The 24,628-nt window shown below is 38.2% G+C and overlaps 1 protein-coding gene across 8 annotated transcripts in view; it reads left to right on the top strand.

Moving 5' to 3' along the window:
* LOC117435020 (xylosyl- and glucuronyltransferase LARGE2s-like) overlaps window positions 1-24,628 on the top strand; it is a 106,040-nt gene that overhangs the window by 61,832 nt on the left and 19,580 nt on the right. For 4 of the 8 annotated variants that reach the window (XM_034057864.3, XM_034057859.3, XM_059003196.1 and 1 more), the window contains one exon: window positions 15,535-15,626. The gene's annotated coding sequence lies outside the window, so the exon portion shown is untranslated. Of the gene's footprint in view, window positions 1-5,858; window positions 5,964-5,987; window positions 6,285-15,534; window positions 15,627-20,615; window positions 20,637-20,682; window positions 20,856-24,628 lie in introns of those variants that run through there. The other 4 variants (XM_059003197.1, XM_034057862.3, XM_059003198.1 and 1 more) reach the window with 4 other exon arrangements.

Genomic DNA, 24,628 nt, shown 5'->3' on the forward strand with positions numbered 1-24,628 from the left:
AGAAAACATTGTAAAGCGTTTTGATAATTTTTGATGTCTTAATTCGGCAGCACAGACAACAGAACGTGCAACACGACTCTCTCTCAGTGTGGGACGTTGCAGTGCTCATCTGCTCTTGCCAGCCATATGGGTAGGGAGAGCCTTGTAGAAATAGATTGGAGCAGCTGTTGCTCTAATGGGGAGACAGTCTGGGTTCATTCTGTGATCCCATGAATACAGGGCTGCTTTGCGTTGTCTTGGGCAGCAGAAGAATTGGTAGGATTTTTAAATATACAGACTTCTCAATGGGCAAAGGGCATCCTAATATTTGATGTAAGATAACGTGTGCTATTATATTGGTGCCTAAGCAAAGTTCAATGCCTGTAACTGTCGTTTGTGAGTGTTTGTTTGTTTTTTAACAAGGATTTTCTGCTTTTTTCTTACATATTTGACCTGCTGTAACAAGCACCATTTTCACCTCTGCGGTGTTAATGGTTAATGCTTGTAAAATCAACATGTGCACATTCCTCATAACAGGACCATTTAAGATATCCACACTTTAGTAGTGACCACTGGAGCTGTGGACTCCCAACTAGTAATTGCAATACTGACGATTGCTGGAGTCAAAACAAGACGATCCAAAAATCCAGATAAAAATATTACTTTGGAATGTGTAAACTCTGTAAATTTATTATTATTTTTTTTAAAACTGGGTTTTTAATTTGATTTTGTAGGGACTGTAAAAATAATAATGTTTGAAGTAGGCTGATGTTTTCCAAATTGGTGAGATTGATTCATTTGGCCATGTCGGTTTAAAAAAAAAAAAAAGAGATTCAAATGACAAGGCCCCAGTTGTAATTCCTTTGAATTGAATGCATTTTCGTAAAACTCAGATTTTGCTAAATAACATGCAAATTGAAAAGTATTAGATTTGTATTTTTATAATTCTGATCTCTCCCTCTTCTCCCAGCCCAGATCTTGATGTGAGGTAAAGACATGCAGACAGTAGACTGAGATGGGGGAAGCATTTCTCACATATTGTGTTAATTATAACTATTTTCAACTCGTGTGGCCTTAAAGAGAAACGTTTTGAGTTTGGTTGTAGGTCTGTAGTGTTTCACGAGTCGTTTCCAATCCAAGGCAGGTCTCACACCTCCTCTACTTAGTTTGCAATTAAGGTGAAACTAATTCAAATGCTAATTGGATTTCCACCCATCGTTCAGAGCAAACCAAAATGCAAAAAACCACCCGCATACCTCTTATCTGAAAATACTGCAATTGTAAAACATTGGATTTTAGTACCCTATAAATATTAAATTGATTTCTCTTTAATTGGTTTTTGAAAATTGATCTTGTTAACCATTAGAAACGGAAAGACAGGAGGAAGGAACTGTCATTTACCGAGAATGTAATTCCTTAATTCCTTTTTGTCTTTCTGCCTCCCATGAAACCCAGATGAATAATGGATATGAAAACGATAATGCATTTAAGATCTGCGGTAATGGAAGGGAACTGCCTGTATAATATTGTGCACGGCACTTGGCAGCACCTTGGATGAAGACGCTTGCTTTGTGCCTCACAACACACCCGAGCCTTGGTTGGGTTCGTTCAGCCACACCCTGCGTCTGCTTGCACACACCTCCATTTCCAATTTCGTAGCTGAGTAATTGGCCTAATGCACATTTTAAGTACAACTAGTATACCGCAGTACCTGTTGACTGAGTGACCATCTGAATAAAAGCAGCAAAGATTCTGCTTTGTGTGGAGCAGTTTCAATCTCCCGGAATAAGCCTCTCGGTACACAATTTGAATGTAATCACTTGTTTTGGAAATTGGAAACTCTGTAATTTCTCATGAGAAAAATCAAGAGGTTCTCATTGCAGCCTGCCAATGTTTTGTAGTGCCTCTGTCTGTCTGGTTCACCCTGCCCTGAAGTAATGCAAGATGGGGGCTGTTATTATATATGCCTGTCTGGCCCTTGGCATCTCTGTGCACCATTGTGAGGCTGGTTTTATGTCTGCTGTGCAGGAGTACATAGTAGAACAAGGTGGTTTTAACCTTTTTTTTTTTTTTTTAGGAAGACTAGCGGTTCATACCACAGCACCGCAATGACCCGCCTTGACTTCATAATGGTTACTGTACATAAGTAATATACTGTCTGTTTTATACACTGTATAACAATCCTTAACTCAAATATGACATTCATTTAAAACGTGTTTAGCAATCAAAAGTGGCACTGTAACACCTTGAACAATTTTACATTTACATCAAAAAAACATTACATCAAAAATAGTTGTTCTTCTATTGAAGCACATTAAGTGACTGACAGCTCAAAGGACTGTGTGTCACGTAAATAAAAATGCATTGGAACCCATGCAATTTATCTAAGTGCAATAAAACCAGTATTTACAGTCATCTGAACGACTAAAACTGAGTGACAGAACCACCTTGAACAGTCGCCTGTCTTGGACAGCCACAAATCAAGTGTTCAGTCCATTTGCCAGCATGACGACACTGGTTTCATTGTATGCATTAGGGGTGTTTTCAAGTCTTGTTAGTTAATAAATTATAGACTACTTGAAACATTTGGAAAAGGGTCTCTGGTATGTGCATTCAGTATGCTTTATAAGCCACATATAAGAATTCTGTTATGCATTTATCAAACTTCCAGCACTTCTTGTACTCATCTAGTGCACTGAGCATACAACACAATTTTTAAGTAAAAAAAGAAATAAAATCACACCACTTTTTGTTTTAATAGTATTTCAAGATCCATTTTTGTGTAGGGTGCTCTTATTGTGTAATATACATCCCTTCGTCCTCTTAACAGAAACCCTACACACTACATATGAGGTTCATAATTTCTAACATGAAATAAGTTAATGGTACAGATATATTCAAAAGCAAAATTTAAAAAATCTGATATTGTGTTTGACCCGTAGCTGCCTGTGCTAGTTACAGATTATTCATGCACATTGTACATTCATCTGTTCTGAGCCTACACTGGTATGTTAAGCAACACTATCTGTATGACTATTATGTGACGTTCAAATCTATTTACATGTTTCGGGCTTCTCCTTTTATAAATTAGTAAAGCCTATGTGGTCAGTTTCCATCTGAAGATTCACTGCCATATGCCACTGTTGTCAGATCCATCTGCTGCTTTGTATTCTCTGGACTCCTTTAGCCATCTCATCACGTAACATGATATTGTGATGTCTAACCAAATGTCCTCAAAGTGCTTGAGTGGGTGGTTGTAAAAATGAGGGCTCTTGTTACTTTTTATACAATTATCATGTATCTTTTTGGTAGGACTTTAGATTGCAGCACATGAATAAATATGTAATCTTCCAGTATTGCAGCAGTGTGTTTTTACTAGTGGAGGTTCACATCCAGCAGAGTGGAGTGGTACTGCTCATCTTAACAATGGCACTATATTTTCATGGTAGATGTTCAAAAATACATTTCAATATGATTAAACCTATTCCCTGTGTAATAACAAGTGTCTGTTTCTGTATAATTACACACTTACTATGTAATGTAGTTACCATGTAATGTAACTAACTAACTAAGTCCATGGTGTTACAATGTAACGAAACAATAGCCCAAGGCAATTTCCGTGTAATTACACACTTATTCTGGGACGTCTGTGCTCCTGCTCCTCAATACCCTCCGAGCATTCCTGCCTCTTCTGAAGGATGGCACCGCTGACAGCACAGTGCCCACAGTCCCACGCTGGGCTGTGCTGATCAGAGTGCTGCACGTTTTCAGAATCTTAACTAAAGATGCAAGTGTCTGTATCTCTTCTCCTTTTTATTTTTAGGATAGATCTAATTTGAGATTTCCACCTAAACTGTCACATCCACGGCACTGGAGTTGCTTCGATTGGCAAAATGTTGCCTCGATTTGTTGAAGATATTCTTTTGAAGGCATGGAAATAGGTAGCATTTCTTAACATGTACAGAATTAAGATTATGATTCAGCTATAGATAGCAAAAGGCCCGCTACCATATTTAGATCCAATTTAGATAAAGGTGACAATCGATGATGCACAATTTAGGATGGAGCTCGGCTTTCTGGCTTGTTTGTCTCCACGCTGTCTGTGGATGATATGACAGGGTGGTCAGCCTAGCAAGTCGTTGGTCACCTTTTAACACTGCAACAAATTGCTTCTTTCTATTTGCTAGTTATTATTTCCGTGGTGGTTCTCTTAGAAACTATGGAAAGAGACAGAGGCCAGTAACCAAGCACTGTGTTCCCTTTCAGCAACACATGGGGTGATTTTCCAGAGATCAGAAGCTTCTTAACTTACGAATGTTAGCAAACAACCATTTTCACAGCCTGTGGGTGGGTTATGAGGCTGCCAACTGGCGTGTGTGTGTGTTGTTTGTTTTTCCTCTTCCAATAATGAAGCTTACCGTAAAAAGAAAAACAAAAAAAGAAAGAAAACTTTTTTTGTCGATGGAGAGCTCCGTCTGGTTGTTTTGAGTTCTTTTTCTTCTGACTGGTCTATAAAAGAAACCGAAATGAGCCAAGGAGAAAGGCAGGCCTGGTTTTAGTGCAGGCTAGTGCCCCCACACTGAGGAGAGCCATGATCTTGAGTGCAAGCACGTCAAAAAAAAAAAAAAAAGGCAGATTTATTCTTCAGGCGCTGCCTTACTTCCTCATGCTATCCTCGGTTACTTTCAGGTAACTGCATCTTGCAGGGTCTCTAATGCGACAATCCGTATGGAACAGCTGCACTCGGGAGACTGGCAACAATAAAACCAGACTTCAGTCTGTGAAATCATGAACAGCCTCATTTGTGATATGCCGATATTCTGCTTGCCAATTAAGAAGGCCTGATGAGCTGCCTAAATTACAGTGCTATTCTATTGTTGCATTTCAAATGAATCACACAGCTTTATTCTTTTGTGTTTTTTTCTTTCTGACATACAATATATCCCTACGTGTTGCATAAGTGTGGCATGGTGTGAAATAATATATTAGATTTAAACATGAATAATTCAAAACGGATATAATTGGCATACTGCACATATGTGTTTATGTATGCATCAGGTACAACTCTGATGGACAGAGATGTACTTGTCAAGATTAATCTTTTCTTTGATATTGGTTTATGTTTGGGAGATGAACTGACATTGTGATATGAGATGCATGCTGATGATTTTCTGTCCTGAATTATGTTGGCATTTTGCAGGGATTATCCTCCTTTTGTAGCTGTAGTCGACTTATTAGAGAGGATGGTACTGTATTTTATGTGAAAAGGGGCTGCATTATTTAAGGGTGAAATGTGTTTCTTACCCTTGCATGACTATCATTGGATAAGCCCATTCATTATTATATATCTGTTATTCTGGCCTAAATGGCTTAATGGCTTATAGGGACGTGTATAGATAGATAGAAAGTCAATTTTCTGCTATTACCTGGCAAATAAAATATTCAAAGAATTAACTTTAATTACCATTGGGAATCCCCTATACGGGGGAGGGAGCCCATTCCCCAGAGAGCCGAGACTGCATTTTAGCTGTGTGATGATAGTCAGGCAGGCTAATCGTGTTTGGTTTTAAAATGTAATTAAAGATGACCAATACTCTGAGAGCTTGAGAGGCTGAGTTTGCTTCAAGCATTGTTTCAGCCCTCAAGTGTTGCTGACACTGTTAACTGTGAAATACAGAGGATTAAGTGAATGGGGGGAGGTATTGGTGGGTGTGTGTGTGTGTGTATATGGAGAGGGAGGGGGTGGGGGACAGGGGCAGGGAAACGGAGGGAGGTGATGACCCTTGAATTGTGGCTGCAGCCTAGGTTGGGTTTGCAGACGGAATCCAGTCTCTCTACGCTGATGCTATAAAGGCAGCTGTCATGAGAAGCAGTCCCTTCAGCCCTCGCTTATAACTGCCTGATGATCCCAGCTGTCTCTCCTAGTTTGCTGAGCAAGCTCCTGGGAGAACCTCGCAGAAGAGGAGTGCTCTGCTAGTTTGCCAGTGAGACTTTTTTTTTTTTTTTAAATGTTATTTATAACATTATTTTTGATATATTCAGGATTTTCGGTTTGCTTTCGGTTTGCTTTCAGTTTGGATTCCTGGATATTCATTGTAACCAGAAGAAACTTCGAAACTGACCTTTCACAGAAAAATGGTCTGTCAATGTTTCCGCATTGGATCAAGTTGCAGCTTCTCTGCTATACTCAGATTAGTTTTATTGTAAGCATTCTTCAGTCTTGGATTTGATTTGACTGGATATTTGCGAGTATTTGGTAACTGTGGTAACAGAGATCTGAAACGTGACAGCTTCTGTTTAAAAAGGTGAGGTGTTCAAGAAGCTGTTTGTCTTTTTGTTTTTTATGTGCATGTCCTTTTAGCTTAGAAAGTGCTCAGTTTAGACCCTACAATGTTTGTAAAGCCACATACTGAGATAACGGAACCAGTTCAGTTGTCTCTTGCTGGTTTGATTAGTGTGTTAGTTAGACAACTCTGGCCATTGTGGTCACTGGTTCTTTAACTGTGTAACCATTTATTCCTCAGAGGGAAACTGAGTACTTGAGTGATCTGCAGTGAAACTTAATTATTCATTTGGGGGGGTGGCAATTATTTTCAGAACAAAAAGAACATTGCGATATGCATAGATAATGGTGATGACTGGGGCTTGTAATGTAGTGTTTTGTTGTTGCTGTAAACAGCTTGAAGATAAATGTTTTTGTCTAGTTTAGCCAGAAACCACTTGTTTTTAATATTCAACACTGTTACAAGCTGAGCTGCTCTTAACAGGAAGTGAAGAGTTTTCAATGGGCTCCTATATCAGGTAAACTATTTAAATCTGGGCTGCTATGTTAATCATTGAGGAGAAGTACACTGAATACAGGAAGAGGTTAGATGCTTTACAAACCTCCACCACTTAATATAGCTCGCTGGGAAATTGAATTTCCCATCCAGCACCATAGATTTTTTTTTATAGCTTTGTACTTAAAGGAAAAGAAACAAGTTGGAGGACTCGCAGAGAGGAAGTAGGAATATGAAGACCCAGAAAAGAAAAGGAGAAGCTATTGTCATTGCCTGAAAGTGCATATAAATCTTGAGCGTTTGGGTGTTATATGGGGATGTACAGATTCTCCTTCTTGTAATGTGAAAAGTGATTCTTTTAAATCTGTTCCATTGGTCATCAGGTAGACAAACGTTTCAGCTAGTGCTGCCTTCAGTGTAAATGTAGCACTGCTGAGTACTATTGGTAATGGATTCAAACGGGCCAAGCCAAAGACAAGTTATGAAGTGTCTGCACATTCTACCTGTATCACTCACTGTTTCTCTTCTCTTCTCTGTCTCTCTCCTGGGAGCTTTTCTCAGATTTTGCTTTTCTTTTAAATCCTGCAGACCATAGCTTACCAACAAGTTTATGTGGGCTTGCTCAAGGACAGTTCCCTGTTAACATCCTGCTTACACTGATGCTTTTAAAGTCAGTAATTCTGTAGTAGCACCCTTTATTTACTATTTTTACACGATGGTGTCAGATGTCAATTGGGAGATTTAAGGTCGAACAGCTGAATTGTATTGCTGGTCTTGTCTTCACTGCTTGCATGACACTACCATGTAAGTGCTATGAAATCGTGCCTGCCAATGCATAAACACTCTTCCTTTTCTGGATTTACTAGCTGAGATCATCTTTTTATTCTTTCATAATGCATTTTCTACAATTTTCTAGAGTAATAAATGACAAAGTGGTATTCATTATGTGCTGAAATACAAAAAAATAAAACAAAGCTAGTAATGTAACTAAGATAACTAACACTCATAATCATATATTAGTTCATAATTACAGGGGTCTCTTTAATTGATCAAAATGGTGGCGGATCTCAAAGTGTGTCCTTTTAAATAACTAAATAAATGTCTTCTTCCGGACAGAAATGCACCAAAGAGGCAGATTTTCTTGGTACACATTTTTAATTGTGTCAGTGGTGGCATTTACATCTGCTGTTTAGATCAATTGATGATACCCCTATAAGGCATTTACTGTGCCCTGATCAAGTCTTCTAAATGCTTGCAGAATACTGGTACTATCTAAAGACACGTTTAGATATATCTGAGAGGTGCAAATGCTGTGTTCCTCGTTTATACTGCAGAAAAAGTTATGGGGCGCTACGGTCATGGCTCCTATTTGCCCTATAATGCCATTACTAGCACTAATACAAAGGGGGAGGACTGTAACTCTGTATATTCATTGTCTAATCACAGTGGTACTTTATAGGTTACTCCAGCGAAACTAGGAATTAAACCCGAACTTAAATATAAATGCATCTTTTAGCCCGCTTTAGAACTTGTATTCCTTCTGCACATTTAAGGAAGGCGAGTGAAAAAGTAAATGAAGTCTGACTTGGCAAGGAGGATACAGTAAGGAGTATGAGCCATATGGGACAGTGTAACTAAAGGTGCAATTTCCAGTAGCTAAAAATAACTCCAGTTTCAAATATAGTGGTTAATCTGCATAATGCCTAAACTGGCAGTAGCACAGGTACAATTCTTCCCTACTTTACTGTATTCTGTCCTAAGGCCATTTTTTACAGTGATCTTTGTTTAATGAAGGAAAACACATGTTTTTCCACAACACATCCAAATCCCCTGACTCCATTAGGACTATTATTATTATTAACCATGGTTTTAAATTACAGGCATAATTGCTGTCTTGCATTAGTCAAGTAATGTACATGTAACCTAAGATAGTGGCTTTAATTGCAAGTCATTTCTTATAAGACTAATTGCTTGCCCATTTACTGGGTGTCGTGCCTCCCATCGTAGGGTCCTTACCTGTTGTTACAGTAACGCAGATTAGCTGCTGTTTGTTGGGGTCCTAAGATGCTTAACCAGACTGGCTTGTATGTGTATTTACATATAAAGCCTGTCAGGTTATTGTAAATTACAGGAAAAATCAATTCCCCCATATTATAAAATACAGGGGCAAATCTATGTTATAGCAAGTACATTTACAGATACTTAAATGAAGAAAGATAGGGTTCTGAGTACAGTGTCACAAAAGGGAGTTCAAGAACAAACAAAAGGAATTCAATTTTCGAAGTCTTGGCGAGATGGCTCAGAGGCCAGTGTTCTTGGTTATTGCTGTTCTAATGCACTTCATATTATGAAGCCTTTCATCACCCCTATCTGGTAGCAGTCTCTGGCAACGTCTTTTTTTATGCAGAAGGATTTGATTTCATGCTGATGATATTAGCTCCTGATGGACCAAGAGGTTAATCTGAGAAAATGTAATTGAGGAAAGCTTGTTTTCCAGATATCTCTACCCTCCTCTAACATGATTTTTTAAAGCCTCTTTGAACACAATAGAATGACAAGTATAAGTGCGAACAGCGAAGAACAAAATTGCTCAGAAAGCATCAAAAAAGCACTTGTGATTGCCTGGCTAGAAGAAGCTTGCAGAGGATGCTAAGGAATAGAACCTTTCGCTCATCACAATGACAAGCTGTGCTTTGAAAAATATTCTGATGCGGTTCAACAGAGCTGCTCGATATTGAGGTATTAAGTCGTATTGCTTCAGCAGCAATAATGTATGGTGGGTGGTGGGTGGGGGGTGCGGGTTATTGAAGTGCTGGAGCAGATGTTCTTCTCTGACTCGTAGGAGGAGTATTCGGTGCACTGATTTTGGAAGCGGTAGCCAATTTCTGGCTGGTGTTGGAGTAACATCTGGTTATTCCTGTAGGCTGCAAACATTAGCTGAAGTTGGAATATATTGGCTCTTTTATTATTTCTTTAAGTGTTTCAGCACTCTTTCAAAATGTTAAGCGGGAGACCTATTTATCTTTAAAAGCAAAATAATAAAACTCTTCGCTCCTTGCCATTATGGCTGGGCATTCCAGGGAAGCCAGTATAATCATTTACTCTAACAGGCAGTTATTACAGAATATATCTTTTTTTAATGGAGTGGGTAATGGATAATGGTGCTATTGCGCAGATCTAATTTAGCCATTGGGGCAAGATGTAATTTACCTGCAGGGCTGAGAGAAAAGCACTCGAGAACAAATATTAATAAAGGCCTGAAAAGAGCGTAAGAGGCGATTTCTACTGTTGTGAATGTTTGAATGTTGTTATGGGGCTTGATGTGTGAGACGGTACAGGAAGTATCTGTGAAATAACTCTGGTGAAGTCATCAGTAAGTCCAAATGAACTATGTATGTAACATTTCTTATTGCCTTCATTTTGAAGTAAGCATCTAATTAGGATATATTCAGTGCTTGCTTGTATTAGTGGCATTTTAAAGTATGTGCTGAATCATGATTAATTTCATGGTTGTGCAAGTACGAATTATTGTTTGCTTCATGAATGCTTGTTAATATCTATATACATTTGAAATTGAGACAGTGGGGTAAGAGTATTATCAGATTGATGTTCTTATGTCATATAAAAGTTAATAATAAATAAATCTGCTCAGTAAGAATTATTGGTTGATAATAAAGCCAATGGGTACATTAAAGTCAGGACTCGAAATCTAATGGTATATAAGGGAATTGAGCTTTAAGAAAGCTTGAATTAAACAACAGTTCCACACCAGAGGGGAATGGTTTTAGTCAGTATTACAGGTATAGCTTGTATACATTTTTCATGCTGAGGGGCCCTGCATTGCCATTATTGCACATGTAAACAAAACCCGCTGAGCTGTTTTTACTGTGCAGTCAGCTTCCAAATGTGATGCTGTTTTATTTCTTAGGAACCCTGTGTCTGCTTTAAAAAAAACAAAAAAAAAACCCAAACAAACACATTTAGCAATTCTATTCGCCTGCCTTAATCCCTTTCTGCATGCTCAAGTTAAATGACAGCTCCATGAAACAGAAACCTAATCAATTTACTAATAAGCCATGTCTGAACGCCCTGGAAAGGGGACACGGTTCCTTTTTTAATGCTCTGGTTGGCAAATAAATATACTGAAATGAGAGAGAGAATAAATCGTGGCACAAGCGTTTGGAGAGATCAATAAATTACTGCTGTGCTTCGTTACAGTTTGTCTTAATATCCAAGTTCAGTTTTGATTTGGATGTGTGTAATCATAATAATTACATTTTTGAATTATTTGCCATGAGGCATTTTCAGTTTGCTCTTGGTAAGGAGGTTGCATACCATCTCCCCTTCAGTCACTGCATGTATAATTGTACCATGTTAAGTTTTTCCTATCTATTTTATAATGCGTAATGTTTTTTTTCTTTTAAGTTTTAACAGGGCAACCTCTCATTCCACAGAGTTCACACAAATAGTTAAAACATTTCTAAAAATGTAACTTAAAAAAATCTTAACCGACGGGGATATGTACAGTAACTGCTCAAGTGCTTCTCTTTTTGTTTTCTCATAAACAATTCATTGTAAGTTGCTGCTTTTGTCATGCATGGTGAAAGGAATGCATGTCTGTCAGAGAATTTATGAAGTATGGTCACTCCCTGCCAAATGGAGCAAACCAATAAGTAAGAGCCAGGGGTTAGTAAAGTGCAAAGGGTCATCCAAAACCCAACAGTCACAATTGCACAGTCTATGCCGGTACAATACCGTCATAATCCTTTAAAAAGCATGTAACACCAACGACAGAAATACCCAACATGTCCGTTATACATGCAGTCATGTGGGATGTTGACTTTCAATCTAAGCCCACTGTAGCGCTTCAGTGCCAGCGTAGCGTTTCACACAGGAGTTAAGACAGATCCACCTCGCGAGGTGGTTCAGATACGGCATAAAATATGACGGCTCTGTGACGGTATAGGCAGTTCTCACAGACCAAAATGCCATAACTCGTCTGTGTGGAAGGGGTATCCATATGTTGCATCTTTTTCGATGTTTTTTATTTACAGTAGATTTCTCCTTGCTTGTTATATAAACTAGGTGCTCAAAAACCTGGGCTTTTTGGGAAGTCGCTCAACAGCTCTGTCGCGATTTTGAATTGGTGCTTTTATTTGATCAATTTAATCTCTTATCTATCCTACTACTTACATTTCTCCAATTACATCTGCGGCACCATATAATATGATTTCAAATTTAGATTGCAAGTCGTGTATTACAGAACATGCATTTTGAAGCTGTTAATGTAGTAATTCTACTTCATAGCAGTGTCAGCACCTCCAAGTCACTCTTTTGGTTTGTTTTTAAATTGCTTTATTGAGCATACTTGTATTGCTTTCCATTTCAGGAGCAGCTTGGATTAGATTGATTTGATTATATTAGATAATGATATCAATAGCCAAATAAAGCACTCGGGCAACATCACATGAGCCAGAGTCCTGTGTTCCAGCCGACGTCGCTTTAATCCAAATAATAAAACTAGACTGCAGATAAGAAAGCTGGGTTTAGTGGCTTTCTGTTGCTTCATCCTATTAATACTCTGATCAAACACAATCAGTACATTGCGATAATAAGAATAGCAGTATGGCTTTTGTTGCCTTTGCTCATTGTACTGCAAAAAATACTGCATTGTCTTTTTAAGTGGGTTGTCAATGCTTGCAAGAAGATGCCAATTCGTGTTCATTTTCCAGTCATTTAATATACCCTTCCCAATAACAAATGCACAGGCTACCCTTAAAAAGGTATTTGTCACTTAATAATAGAGTTCTAATCTAATAGATGAGTTCAAGTATTGTTAGCGACGTGGAAAGGGTTAAACCGTTGACGGCTATGCACCACTGTGTCCGCTTTCAAATCAAGCCTGCATCGATTGAAAAGTTGTTGAGCCTAACTTCATTAAACTTCATTAAACAATCATTTTATAAATGTGGCAGTGGAGAGCAGATTTCCCCCTCAGGACCACCTTCCTGCAGAAACCGCGACATCATCAACCCAGCCTCTGACTGCCCAACAGCTAATCTGTTGTGAAGTGCTTCAGGGCAAAGCATACATTATTGCATTAACTTCTAGATGTATTCATTGGGAACACGACTCTTAATAAAACCTGTGTGGTAAACAAATTATGGAATGTATTACTGAGCAAAAGATTACAATACAGTAAACTTACAAACAGACCCTAATGTTGAACTTGGATGGTAACAGAAGGTAATCAGGATCTGTGAAACCAAACTGAAATCTTGCATCATGGATGCTAAATATAGTAGAAATGTCCCTATTGTCCTCAAAACATCCAGGTAAACATGCTGTCAAACAGTATTTTCTCCAGAAAGTCTATTCACATTAAACACGGCATAATAAAGCTGGAGATGACATTTTAACATGGAGGAGCTGGCCCAAGTTATGGGAATGCTACTCTCTGGTGCAACCCAATGTTAAGGGCCGGTTGAGCTGAGCCCTGTGATCCTTAGCAGAAATAAATGAACCACTATGGATCCATAACGCTCCAATTTTAAATCTATTGAGTCTCCACAGAGCTTGGATAGACACAGGAGATCATTGACCTGCTGTGCCTCCATATTGCAAATGTGTTGTGGTCGGACTTCCTAGAATGTGAATGTTAATATACAATGGAGACTTTAACCTTGCTGCAACTCTGCGGCTACACCTGGCTCCGTCAGTCTGCCAGGGACTTGAACACAATGAGAAGGTGTACACGACAGTAAGGGTAGACGTGAGGCTTTGAGTATGAAGATGAGCATTCTAGATCTTGATACTGCATGTTTGTAATCCTGTGGTTTTGACTTTGGGCATTTCTCTGTGTATCCAACATCGAGGCTATGCCAAGCAGGTGGCGCATCATACAAGTTTAAGATGCCATAAGATCCTGTGGTTAAGCGATCAAGCATTTTCTTTAGCAGCTGTTCATTAGGAAGTTGGATGTAGGTACCATTTGGTTGTGTGTTCCCCCCCCCCCCACTCATTGTTGGTGACATGGAAAGGGTTAAACAGTTAATGCCTGTATGTCACTGTGCCTGCTTTTCAGATCAAGCCTGCATCGATTTGAAAAGGTCTTGAGCCTATTTCAACTTCATTATGCAGTCTATGCAACATGTGACACCAGGGCATTTTCCCTTTGGACTTCTATAGCAGCAACAAATGCTACCTTAGCCTTGTGTTGCAAAAAACATTGACATTGAGAGACCATATGAATTTAAAAACTTTTATTTTGATTTCAGCAGGTGAAGGTTTAAGTTCTAAACCATATAGTCCTCTTGCGCAGGAAATTCCCTGATGATGTGATTTTAAAAATTGGAGTTAAAGGTCTTATCATCAGTTTCTTTTATGTCTCGGGACCCAGCCAGCCATCTATATTCATCAATAACTGGGTCAAGGTTTAAACAAACCCAGCATGCCTGCTGCTCAGGGGCTTTATGGCTCCTCTTAGTCCCAGAATCTGGCTGTAAGAAATAACTCAATATTTCCTAACCTCAGTTCTATTTTATCTGAGTTCCCACTTTGCCCTTTTAAACAATGTTTCAATCAATAGCTTTTAAATATTGTTAGGAAAAATAAAAATCCATCTGTTTCAGTGGCCAGAACCTTTTGTTACATCCATTCGTCCCATTTATAGAAGGGGCGTTGAATAAATACACGTTTTTTTTTTTTACTTCATAAGCTGCACATTGGTAATGTTTTTTAGAGAGAGCTGTTACACATTTAATGGTTTTGGTATTGATTCCCCATTTTCATGTTTAATTCCCTGTTTTTTTTTTATTTTGTTTAGTTTGTTTGTTTTTTGTTCTTTTTTTAATGGCTTTTCCGAAAGGTCAGTTTTAATTGCCTCTGGGCTCAAATGCTAAATGCTTTATGTCAAAATATGCAAAAAAGAGCACTAAAAAGGCAAATAGGAATGTCAGGAATCGTGGGTTAAATTGAGGGTGTTTAGTACAACTTCATATGATTCTATTCATGGCAAAGCTTTTTATTAAATGGAATCCATTAAACATTTGATTCCTTTTGAAACCTGTGTTCATAATGCACTCAAACTGCAGCTGAAATGCCAGTTTTCTGTTTGTCTGACACATGCTTATGAAGCATTAACTGCAAGTTGAAAAGTACATAAAACAATTAACGTTAATGACTTGGGAAGGTGCATCAATGGCCTAATGTGTTTTTTTTTTTGTTTGTTTGTTTTTGTTTTAGTTTTTAATGCCGTAGGTACAGCAGAAAGCATTTCAGGCTCTTATACTATGAGCATTTGTGTAGCTTGTTTTCCGGATAGCATAAGATGGCTTGTCATAAGGCAGAAACCGCAAACTATCAGGTACTTTTATCTCGACTATTAAAGCCCCCCTGGCTGTGCCTAACCTGCTGACAACAATGTGTCTTGAAGACTAAACTGTCAGAGGCTTGCTTTTTGCCGCCAGAGGCACACATCCCTGCTGAGAGATTGGCTCACTCAACAATAGGCACTTTGTTACAAGAACCGTAATAGACTGGAGACCCCTCCTTGAGGGCAGGGAGATATATCCAGGAATGCAGGTAAATTAAAAGGTGCGGTGCCTCATGGAATCTGTGTTAAATGATGGCTGTGCTATATAATTCAAACCAGGTAAGGGTTCAGGAGATGTGCAATGTGGATAACAACACTGCAAAAAAGACTTCATGAAGTTTGTCATAATGTGTGACTGGCTAATCTGTTTGTTTTTTTTTGTTTGTTTTTTTTTCCCAATAGGCTGGAAGGTGAGGAGGACCGTTTGTTCCAGCACCTGCTTAGCTGTTGGATCTCAGAGATGCATTTATAGACAGGGTTTCAGGAAAGGACTAGTAAGTAATTATAAAATGTCTTCAATCTATGTTTTTATAGTACACACTGTCTTCCTCAAGCCCTACCTAGGCTTATCTAATGCTCAGTTGCTGGTATTGAGGTAAGGTACTTGTGAACTGATAACTGCATGCAATTGCGCATTAAAAGGCAGCCCGAGTTGAAATTCTCTGGTGCATTGAGCAATGGAATATTTGTCCCATTTCCACTGGCAAACTGCTCTGAATGTATCTGATATATTGTGTTGCAAGGAGAATGTAAAAAAATAAAAAAAATAAAAAATAAAAAATCTGAAATGATATTTATTAAACACTCCCTTCAAGAACTGCTGGAAAGGAGACCTGACCAGTTGCGGTAGAAGCCATTAACATCTTATTTAGATGCTGCCCAGTACAAAGGAACAGAGATATTGAAAAGAACACCTACCTATTAGTGTTTGCTTTCAGACAGAGACAGATTTAACTGCACATCAGGGGTGGAAATAGGACTCCTATTCCATAGCAGTTTCAACCATTCCAGGTTTTACTATGTGCTTGAGTAGCCACAAGGTGACAAGCCCAGATGTGTCTTCTTAAACAAAGTAAAAGCAGCAACGGATCAAACTGCTATGCAATGGGAGTCTTATTTCCATCCCTGCACATGGAAATACATGTGAACTGATGAGTCTGTTTGGTAATCAACAAAACTGCCCAACAAAGCTAGAGTGGACAAAGTGATAAGATAATATGAATATGTAGAAATCGGTTATCCCATGGGTGCATTTCCAGAGGTATCTGCATGCAGTCCTGCCTGGGAGTTTCCAGGAATAACTCCAACCCCCTGCAGAGATCCCCACTTGCTACGAGTCTGAAAAAAAATTATATATATACAGTATATATAGCCGTTCAAGTTACACAAATGTATATAAAAATCAAAAGCCAATAATGTATCCGTTTGTTAAAATGTGATGGCTTGCTTTTTTCATTTTGCATATTAGTAGGGGTCCATCCGTGGTGTAGGTTTTAATCCATCTCTTTCGTCTGTCTCGAAATGGCTTTTTAAATGAGTTTCAAACCAATGCCACTGATTTCTGTCTACAGTAGTCTCTAAAATCTAATTTTATTAATGTACTTTTTTCAGAGTAAGATATAATGAAGAGTTTAGGCAAAGGCAATGAATCATCTAATTCACATGTGCATAGTGTTTGCCCAGCATTTTTTTATGAAAGTATTCTCCCCCTCTCTCTCTCTCTCTCTCTCTCTCTCTCTCTCTCTCTCTCTCTCTCTCTCTCTCTCTCTCTCTCTCTCTTTCCTTCAACATTTCAAATTGAATGAGTTTTGAATCACTTTGCATAGCTGACGAGCTTTTAAACTCCTTTTGGTTTGTGTTCTTCGTTATGTAAAATGCCTCAAGGCACAGCACCACCACCAGCCCTCGGTTCGCTCACTGGAAAGTCCGAGCTTTTGAATTGTTCGTGTGATTTAATTGCTCTGACAAACGCTGGTTTTACACATGAAACAAATGTGTTCTTGAGGCACTGTGAGGCCTTTAACATCCTTAACACAGAAAGCATTGCTTCAGCATTTTGTGTTAATTAATTATTATTGTTCAGTTGGGCTTCTATAAATAGGCTAGAGAAAACTGTGTTTGCCTACCTTAGTTACAGGAAGTCCATTACTCTTGCACTTTCTTATGTCATTTCACCTCAGCAGTGTCTTTCAAGTCAATGACAGGAAGAAAGGGGTGAATAAACGTTCTTTTACTTCTGCAAATTGTGCTTATCATGAAAAAACACTAAGCACTTTCAATATCCTCAGAGTTATTTACCATGCAAATTAATTTTGTTTGAGCTGCTCTTTGACTCTTTGCAACGAAAAGGGTAACATCTTATAAAATAAATTACCTTCCTTTTTAAAATGCATTAAATCTAATTGGAATCTGCCTGCATGCATTTAGTCATCTCGGCAATGCTAATTTATTTGGACAAGTAAGAAAGACTTTATTACATGAGTTAAAATGCTATTTGAAATGCTGCAGAAATGTGTGCCAGGATTCATTGTAATGACTTCTTTGAAAAAAATAATGTATATTTTATATATATATATATATATATATATATATATATATATATATATATATATATATATATATATATATATATATATATATTATATTAAATATATAATATTTAAATTGTATCTGATTGTTTGTAATGTCAGACAGCAACATTATCTTTTTTCATTTTTCACAATTTGTATTATTTATTATACTAAAAGAGAAAACTCTGCCACTGACTGGCTTTCAATAGGAGTATATCCTAATATATCCTGCGATTTATAGAGAACGCTGTCCATATTTTGGTATACAGGGACGTCACAAAGGTTCCCATTGACAGCACAGCACTGCTACCCATCTCTCAATGACCAATCTGACTCAAGCAGTTGCAGTCAAAAACTAACTCTTATCAACTGATTTAGAACAAAGTAACTTTACTGAAAAAATACCCGAGCATAACTAATTAAATAGTTTGTGTCTTGTACTGTATCTCAGGTCTGTGGTGTTGAAGTAAACACTGAGCTGCTGCTGTTTTTTAAGTGAGCTCCTCTTGCTTGTAACGAATGGCAAATGGTCCCGTTTTAACCACTTTCCCTGTAATGTCAGCTAAAATGGCAATGTTACAACTCTGTGCGTCTATTGTCCAGCTATTGTAATAATAAGAGAGCAATTTCACACCATGAAGAATTTATGTCCCTTGGGGGATGAAAAATGATTGAGTGTAACCATTATGTTGCATTAATCAAAGTGGGAGTTCTGTGCAAAATTGAAAAGTAATTGCTTTGTTTGTTGCCTCCCCCTGCCCATGACAGAAATAATAACATAACGATATGAAAAAACAATAACTAGTAGGTTTTAGAAAGAGTGAGACCAGATAAGTTAGCAAAGCGGAAGCTCCCAGTGTAATCCACATACAGTCAAGTATTGGATATTGGCTTCTGTGTCTGCAGACCTTGTTGATTTAATACTAGTGATGAAAAACTATACCTATCCCAAACTAGCTGGGTTTGTGGCTCTTTCCTGCTCTCTTCCCTCTTAAACATGCTGACCGTGTTCTTTGTGCTGACACTTGTATGACAGCCTATTATCGGGTCGAGTGGCGTTGTTAGACCTGTGATTTTAGCGAAAGCAGTTGAATTGAAGATGTCTGTGTTTAGTCATCCACTCAGCCATCTGACCCATCAGATAATTCATAACCTGCTTGCTTCATTAATGATCCTTTACTAATAACCGTTGGCTGGGTAAGCCTTATAATCAGAAAGATTGTGATCACCAGTTACAAGGCATTTCTTTTTAAATGATGCGCTCATTAATTTGCTCACTTGAATGATAAAGTCGTATCAGAAGTTTTTTTAATAACTTTCAAATTAAAATGCTACCAGGCGAGTCTTCTCAATAAAAAGTAAAAGACTAAGAAAGGTGTTTAAAAATGGAAAACAATATTTACATCGACTAGGGAGTAGGTTAGTAAGTTTGCCTTCAGGGTAATTTGTCAGTCTTGCAAAAACAAAAGCTATTTTGAACGTATCAGGCATTTTGCCATATACCCCTGCCAATTTTCTTTTCTATTGTTCTCCATTTACATATTTATGATTTTCCTGCATTTTTTGTGGTGTGTAAATGGATGATAAAATACAATGAAAACTAAGTGAAATACTGCTTCACAACAACTGGTGGTAGTGTACTTGTTGTATGAATGGCTTGTGCCCCAGGAATGGAATATGATGCTAAATGGTAGCCTGTGCTCCAGAAATGCCTGTTCTTGACTGAGGAGTACCACCCACCAGTGTATTACGAATTAGTAGGGAGCCATTGCTTCACAATTATGCTGTTTTCTAGTAAGCTAGACTTGCAGTGCTTCTCACTGTGGAGTACAGCCTTTCAACACTGCTCTGAAAACTTCAACACATGCTACCGTGTAAAATTGCTCTATAGTACTTAATAATATACTGTCATCATTACCCTGTTTTATACCTTGCATGAAAGGTTTTGTTGTTCTGTGGGTTGGTCTGCCTGTGGCTTGGTTACAATACCCTGGACATTCATGTGTTTAATGCAGTAAAAGTACATTATGTCCTAATGTTTTGTTCCATGACTGAAAAGCATTGTGGTCCAGTGGTTAAAGAATCTGGCTTGTAACCAGGAGGTCCCCGGTTCAAATCCCACCTCAGCCACTGACTCATTGTGTGACCCTGAGCAAGTCACTTAACCTCCTTGTGCTCCGTCTTTCGGGTGAGACATTGTTGTAAGTGATTCTGCAGCTGATGCATATTTCACACACCCTAGTCTCTGTGCGTCGCCTTGGATAAAGGTGCTAAGTAAACAAATAAGAATAACATGCGTTACTATTTGCAAAACCCTCTGCAGGTTTCCTGAGTTTGAAGTAACTCCAGCCCCTGACTCTGGGGGCCAGCTATGGAAAGGGGATCATAACTCCTTCAGGAAGTGGGTTGCTAAGGTAACCAAGGATTTTACAGACTGTTTTGGTTTTGTACCACGCACTGTGCAGCTGAAGAATGTAATGCTGCTTTTGAAATACTATGGGGTCTGGTATCCCTAGGAATAATGGCAGTAGCCATGCAATTTACTCCAGCTTCTCTAGATGAGTTCCCCCCACTTACCTAAATGTAGGTAGCATTTATTCAATAAAAAAGTTGCTGATAGGCGACACTGCTGAATCCCATACGTACACATCAATTGTTTTTAAGGCCTCTCATGGCTGAGCACATTTAATCTGAACATTCCTAACAAGTACAGTATATAAAACCCAGCCAGGTGACCTTCACAACTTGGATGGATGATCATGTCCAAAATTCCACACCCCTCCCTAAAGCAGCAAAGCACAGGTCTGCAAGAAGAGGGAGAGGGAGAGGGAAAGAAAGTCCTGAAATCCGAGTCATGGAAAAGGGTGTGCTTATTGAGCCATTGTGTTCGAGGGGGAGTTGAACGTTTTCTTGTCAGGAAGAGTGAAGCTAAAGGTTAAGAAACTGCAAGTTACTTTATTGAGGAAAAGTGGTTTTGAAAGAACAAAGAAGGAGGGGGAGAGAGCGAGGGATAAAGGGAGAGTGGAAGTGCTGATTGGACGTGTGTGTGCGTGTATGCGTGTGTGTGATAGAACAGTGCGACACACCTGAGAGTCAGGACTTGATTTGAAGAAACTGCAGAGAAGAGTTTATTCTTTAACAGGACATGCACAGGTAGGGAAGTTCAAAGGGTTGTGAAAAATAAAGGTGTATGTAAAGTAAATGCATCGATAGCAGAGCTTTTTCATTATTTTTGTTTTGTTTTGCAATGGCTTTGGATTTCACCTTTTTATAGTGTGTTTAAAATATGTAGGTAACTCCACTGAATAGTTACTCTGTGGGAAAGGTGGGCTGACCATTGGTTCTCATGCGTGTTTTTTTTCAATTTCAAAACGTCAGTATTTTATAAGACCTAAAGTGATCTTGTGCTACCCTAACAGGCTTCATTAAGAGCTGCTGTGGAGTTTTACAGTTCAGATTGCTCTTAACAATCCTCCGATTCATAATACATGCATTCATTCCGAGTCCTTCATTTGTAGGGTCAGTTTAAAACATGCCTACAGACTGCATAATGATAACACAGCGATTCCTTGTGCATTTTTAATGAGCACATGTACTGCACTTTTTATAGATTTGCAGATTTATTTGAGATTTTATGGAAATTGTCTGCTGCTTCTGTCTTCATCTGGCAGCTTCAGTTTTAGTGTTTTTTTATGAAACGCTTGGCTAAGCCCATTGGGGTGGGCAAAAACAACCTATTAGGAAATTATTTACTTCAACATTTCAGTACAATATTGCCAGTGACATTTTTATTGGGACGGCATTGTTTGGATTTCATGGTTTATTTATTTCCCCCATCATAGTCGCTTTTAATGACTGCATAAAACCATACTTTCCGTATTACCATAGCGTCTCTGATATAAAATTGCTAAAAAGGAAAAAGACAGTAGTAATGGTTTTGACCTTTATTTACTGGATCTGCAGTTTTCTTTTTTTTTATTCCATTTTGGAGAATATGTTTATTGATAATTTATAAACACGGATACATATTTTAGCATGCATGACAAATGTGATTAACATAATGAGTAAATTTGATTTTTTTCTTTTTTTACAAACAAAGACCTTTCCTACTAATTGATGTTTCTTTCTGTCTGTCTGGTTTTTTTTTTTTCTTTAACTCGTCAAAACTCGTAATTTAACTACAGGCAGCTGTACTGTAAACACAGGCATGCTCAAACCTGCTCGGAGGGTATACTATTTCTCTCTAAAGCTGTACTTCTAGAAAAGCAGAAGGTTATCTAAAAAAAAAAAAGACTAAAAAAGTACAGTCCGTTTTTAACAGCTTGGTGCTTTTTATGTGTCCTCTCAATTGTTCAGCAAAAGTAAATTCTGGTCAAACACTCTGAATTAAGGTTATATGAGACTATAGATCACAGCAAGATACAGTTTTTAATCTAGCAGACTACCTCTAGGGAGTTTGCAGATGTTTTTCCTCTTGGTTTTGTGCTGTGTTTAGTTAAGGATTAGTGAGCCATTAAGCATCATGGCTTAAGAGGAAGACCGTGCCATTCACGCAAGCTTTGGATTTCCTGATCACCGACAATGCATGCTTCACAGGTGAAGTGGAAGTAGGCCATTGAAGCAGGGTTTGGAAACATTAGTTCTATGGAGGTGAGATGCATTATATTCTCAACTAAAGCAATTATTTTCAATAGAAAAAATTGTTTCAGAAAGCAACTCGTTTATAGCACTCCACAGCAATGCAAAAAATAAATCAATAATCCCACCTGATTAAACCAAGTGCTGTGAGGAGCGTAACTAGCAAAAGGCTAAATAACAAAGCACTTCACATTCGTTACTGGAAAACAAAATCCTTGACACCATGATGAAACCAATTTCAAAAAGCAGTGTGATTTCATTTTCAATTTTAAAAAAAACAATAAGGATGACAGAATCTGTGTTACCCGCCATTGAAAACGGATGAAACAGGATTGATCACATCATATACACTGCTTAGTTAGAGGAAAAAAAGGGATGCAGATTCTAAGGTGAGAGGAAACCTTTACAAAGTTTCAGTTGCTGCTTTTCCTACTGAATGAATGGTTCCAGATATTGTATCTGTTCCTGAATTCCACTGGCACTGTTCCTGAGTTCTACTGGCACTGTTCCTGAATTCCACTGGCACTGTTCCTGAGTTCCACTGACACTGTTCCGCTTTAGAACAGTGTGGTCCAGTAGTTAAAGTCCAGGGCTTGTAACCAGAAGGTCACCGGTTCAAATCCTACCTCTGCCACTGACTGACTCACTGTGTGACCCTGAGCAAGTCACTTAACCTCCTTGTGCTCCATCCTGTGGATGAGATGCATTGCAGATATTTCAAATACCAAACCGTGGATAAACTGCTGTATCCTCGAACCTTGCATATATACTGTAGCATTGTCTTGAATTTCCAAATCCAAATATATACTACAAGCAAATAACAAAAACAGCTTGAGTAGAAAAATGGGGTGCCACTAATACCACTGTGTTTTTGTGGGATTTTTTTGTGTTGTGTGTGTTTTTTTTGTTTTTTTTTAATTCGTGGATTTGCGTGGAAGTTTCAAGGAAACATGAAATAATATCGAAATCATATAACAGACAAGAAAACATGCAGATGCAGTATTGCTCCAGTCGAGCTTCTTTCAAATTGGCTTAACCATTTGCCCGTGTCGGGTAAATGTGGTCCAGTTTAAATCAATGAACCTGTTTTGGGAAACGTGTAGAGAATGGTAAACATTTTGTTACTCAACTGTACCCTTTTAGTGACCTTGTAAAATGAGAATTAAAGAACAGCTTGCACATGGCTGCTCTTCGCCCAGGCAGGGAACAGTATGCACTTGGGATTCAGGGCCAGGCCTTGTTTTATGGGTCATGTGATTCTGAATACCTTTGAGAAGGCTCGTTTGAGATGAGAGAGGAAACGCAATTGTGCTTCTCTGTTTAGACATTGAAACGTTTCACTCTAACAATTGTTCCACAAGGTGTTCCTCATAAACCATTTCCATGTAATTTACACAGTAGTTAAGAGCAGGGACATTTGGTAGTTACCCAGTTATCACAATGTAATTATATTTTGTATTGATATCCATTTTCCACTGTAGATGGATAAACTTTAAACAAACTGCAAAAACAAAACAAAAAACAAAATGCAAGTACAGTATTAGGATTAATTCCAGGCCTTTTTTATTTTGTCAAAAAGACGTGAAAGTTACACAACTCGCTAAACTAATTCAGCAGAAAAGGAATCGCTGTGGAGTACTGTAGAACTATTGAGGCAGAACTGTAAGATCCATGCTTTACAGTAAAGACTTCTACGGCTCTCTCTTTGGCTTCTCTTCATGGGAGGTGTACAGGCTTTCCTGACTCCACAGATACTACATTTTCCATTCCAACACTTTCTGTGATCTAGACATACCATGTGTGTTTTTGAAAGCTGTGGTGAAAGGAGCCATAGCTTACAAAGTACACCATTTATAATGGAATATCTTCATCCTCCTACCTTTTTGTCCTCAGGCAAGACCTGAAAGGACAAAAAGTTTTAAAAGATGCCAACAAGCGACGGACAAAAATGATATATTTGTTGTTAGAGTTTATTTTATTTTATTTATTTATTTTTACCTTAAGTCGGACTCCCATGGGGTACATTTGTAGAAATGATCTTGTCTACTTATTTTGTATCAAATCCTGTGGAGATACAATTCTGCAAATATTTAAGGTATTTTTTTTTTTACTTTTTCCCACCTTTTAAACAATGTCATCTTTTTAATATTCCTCACATCTCCATAATGCTAAACATACTGTTTTAAAGATGGAGCTCACATAGATGAATAAGAATGTGGCAGAAGACAAGTTCATTCCAGCAAATATGTCCTTCTGCAGCTCCATTTAAGGTGAAACAGCTTGTAAAT

The sequence above is a fragment of the Acipenser ruthenus genome, chromosome 28 (assembly GCF_902713425.1).
Source record: "Acipenser ruthenus chromosome 28, fAciRut3.2 maternal haplotype, whole genome shotgun sequence".
Lineage (NCBI taxonomy): Eukaryota > Metazoa > Chordata > Actinopteri > Acipenseriformes > Acipenseridae > Acipenser > Acipenser ruthenus.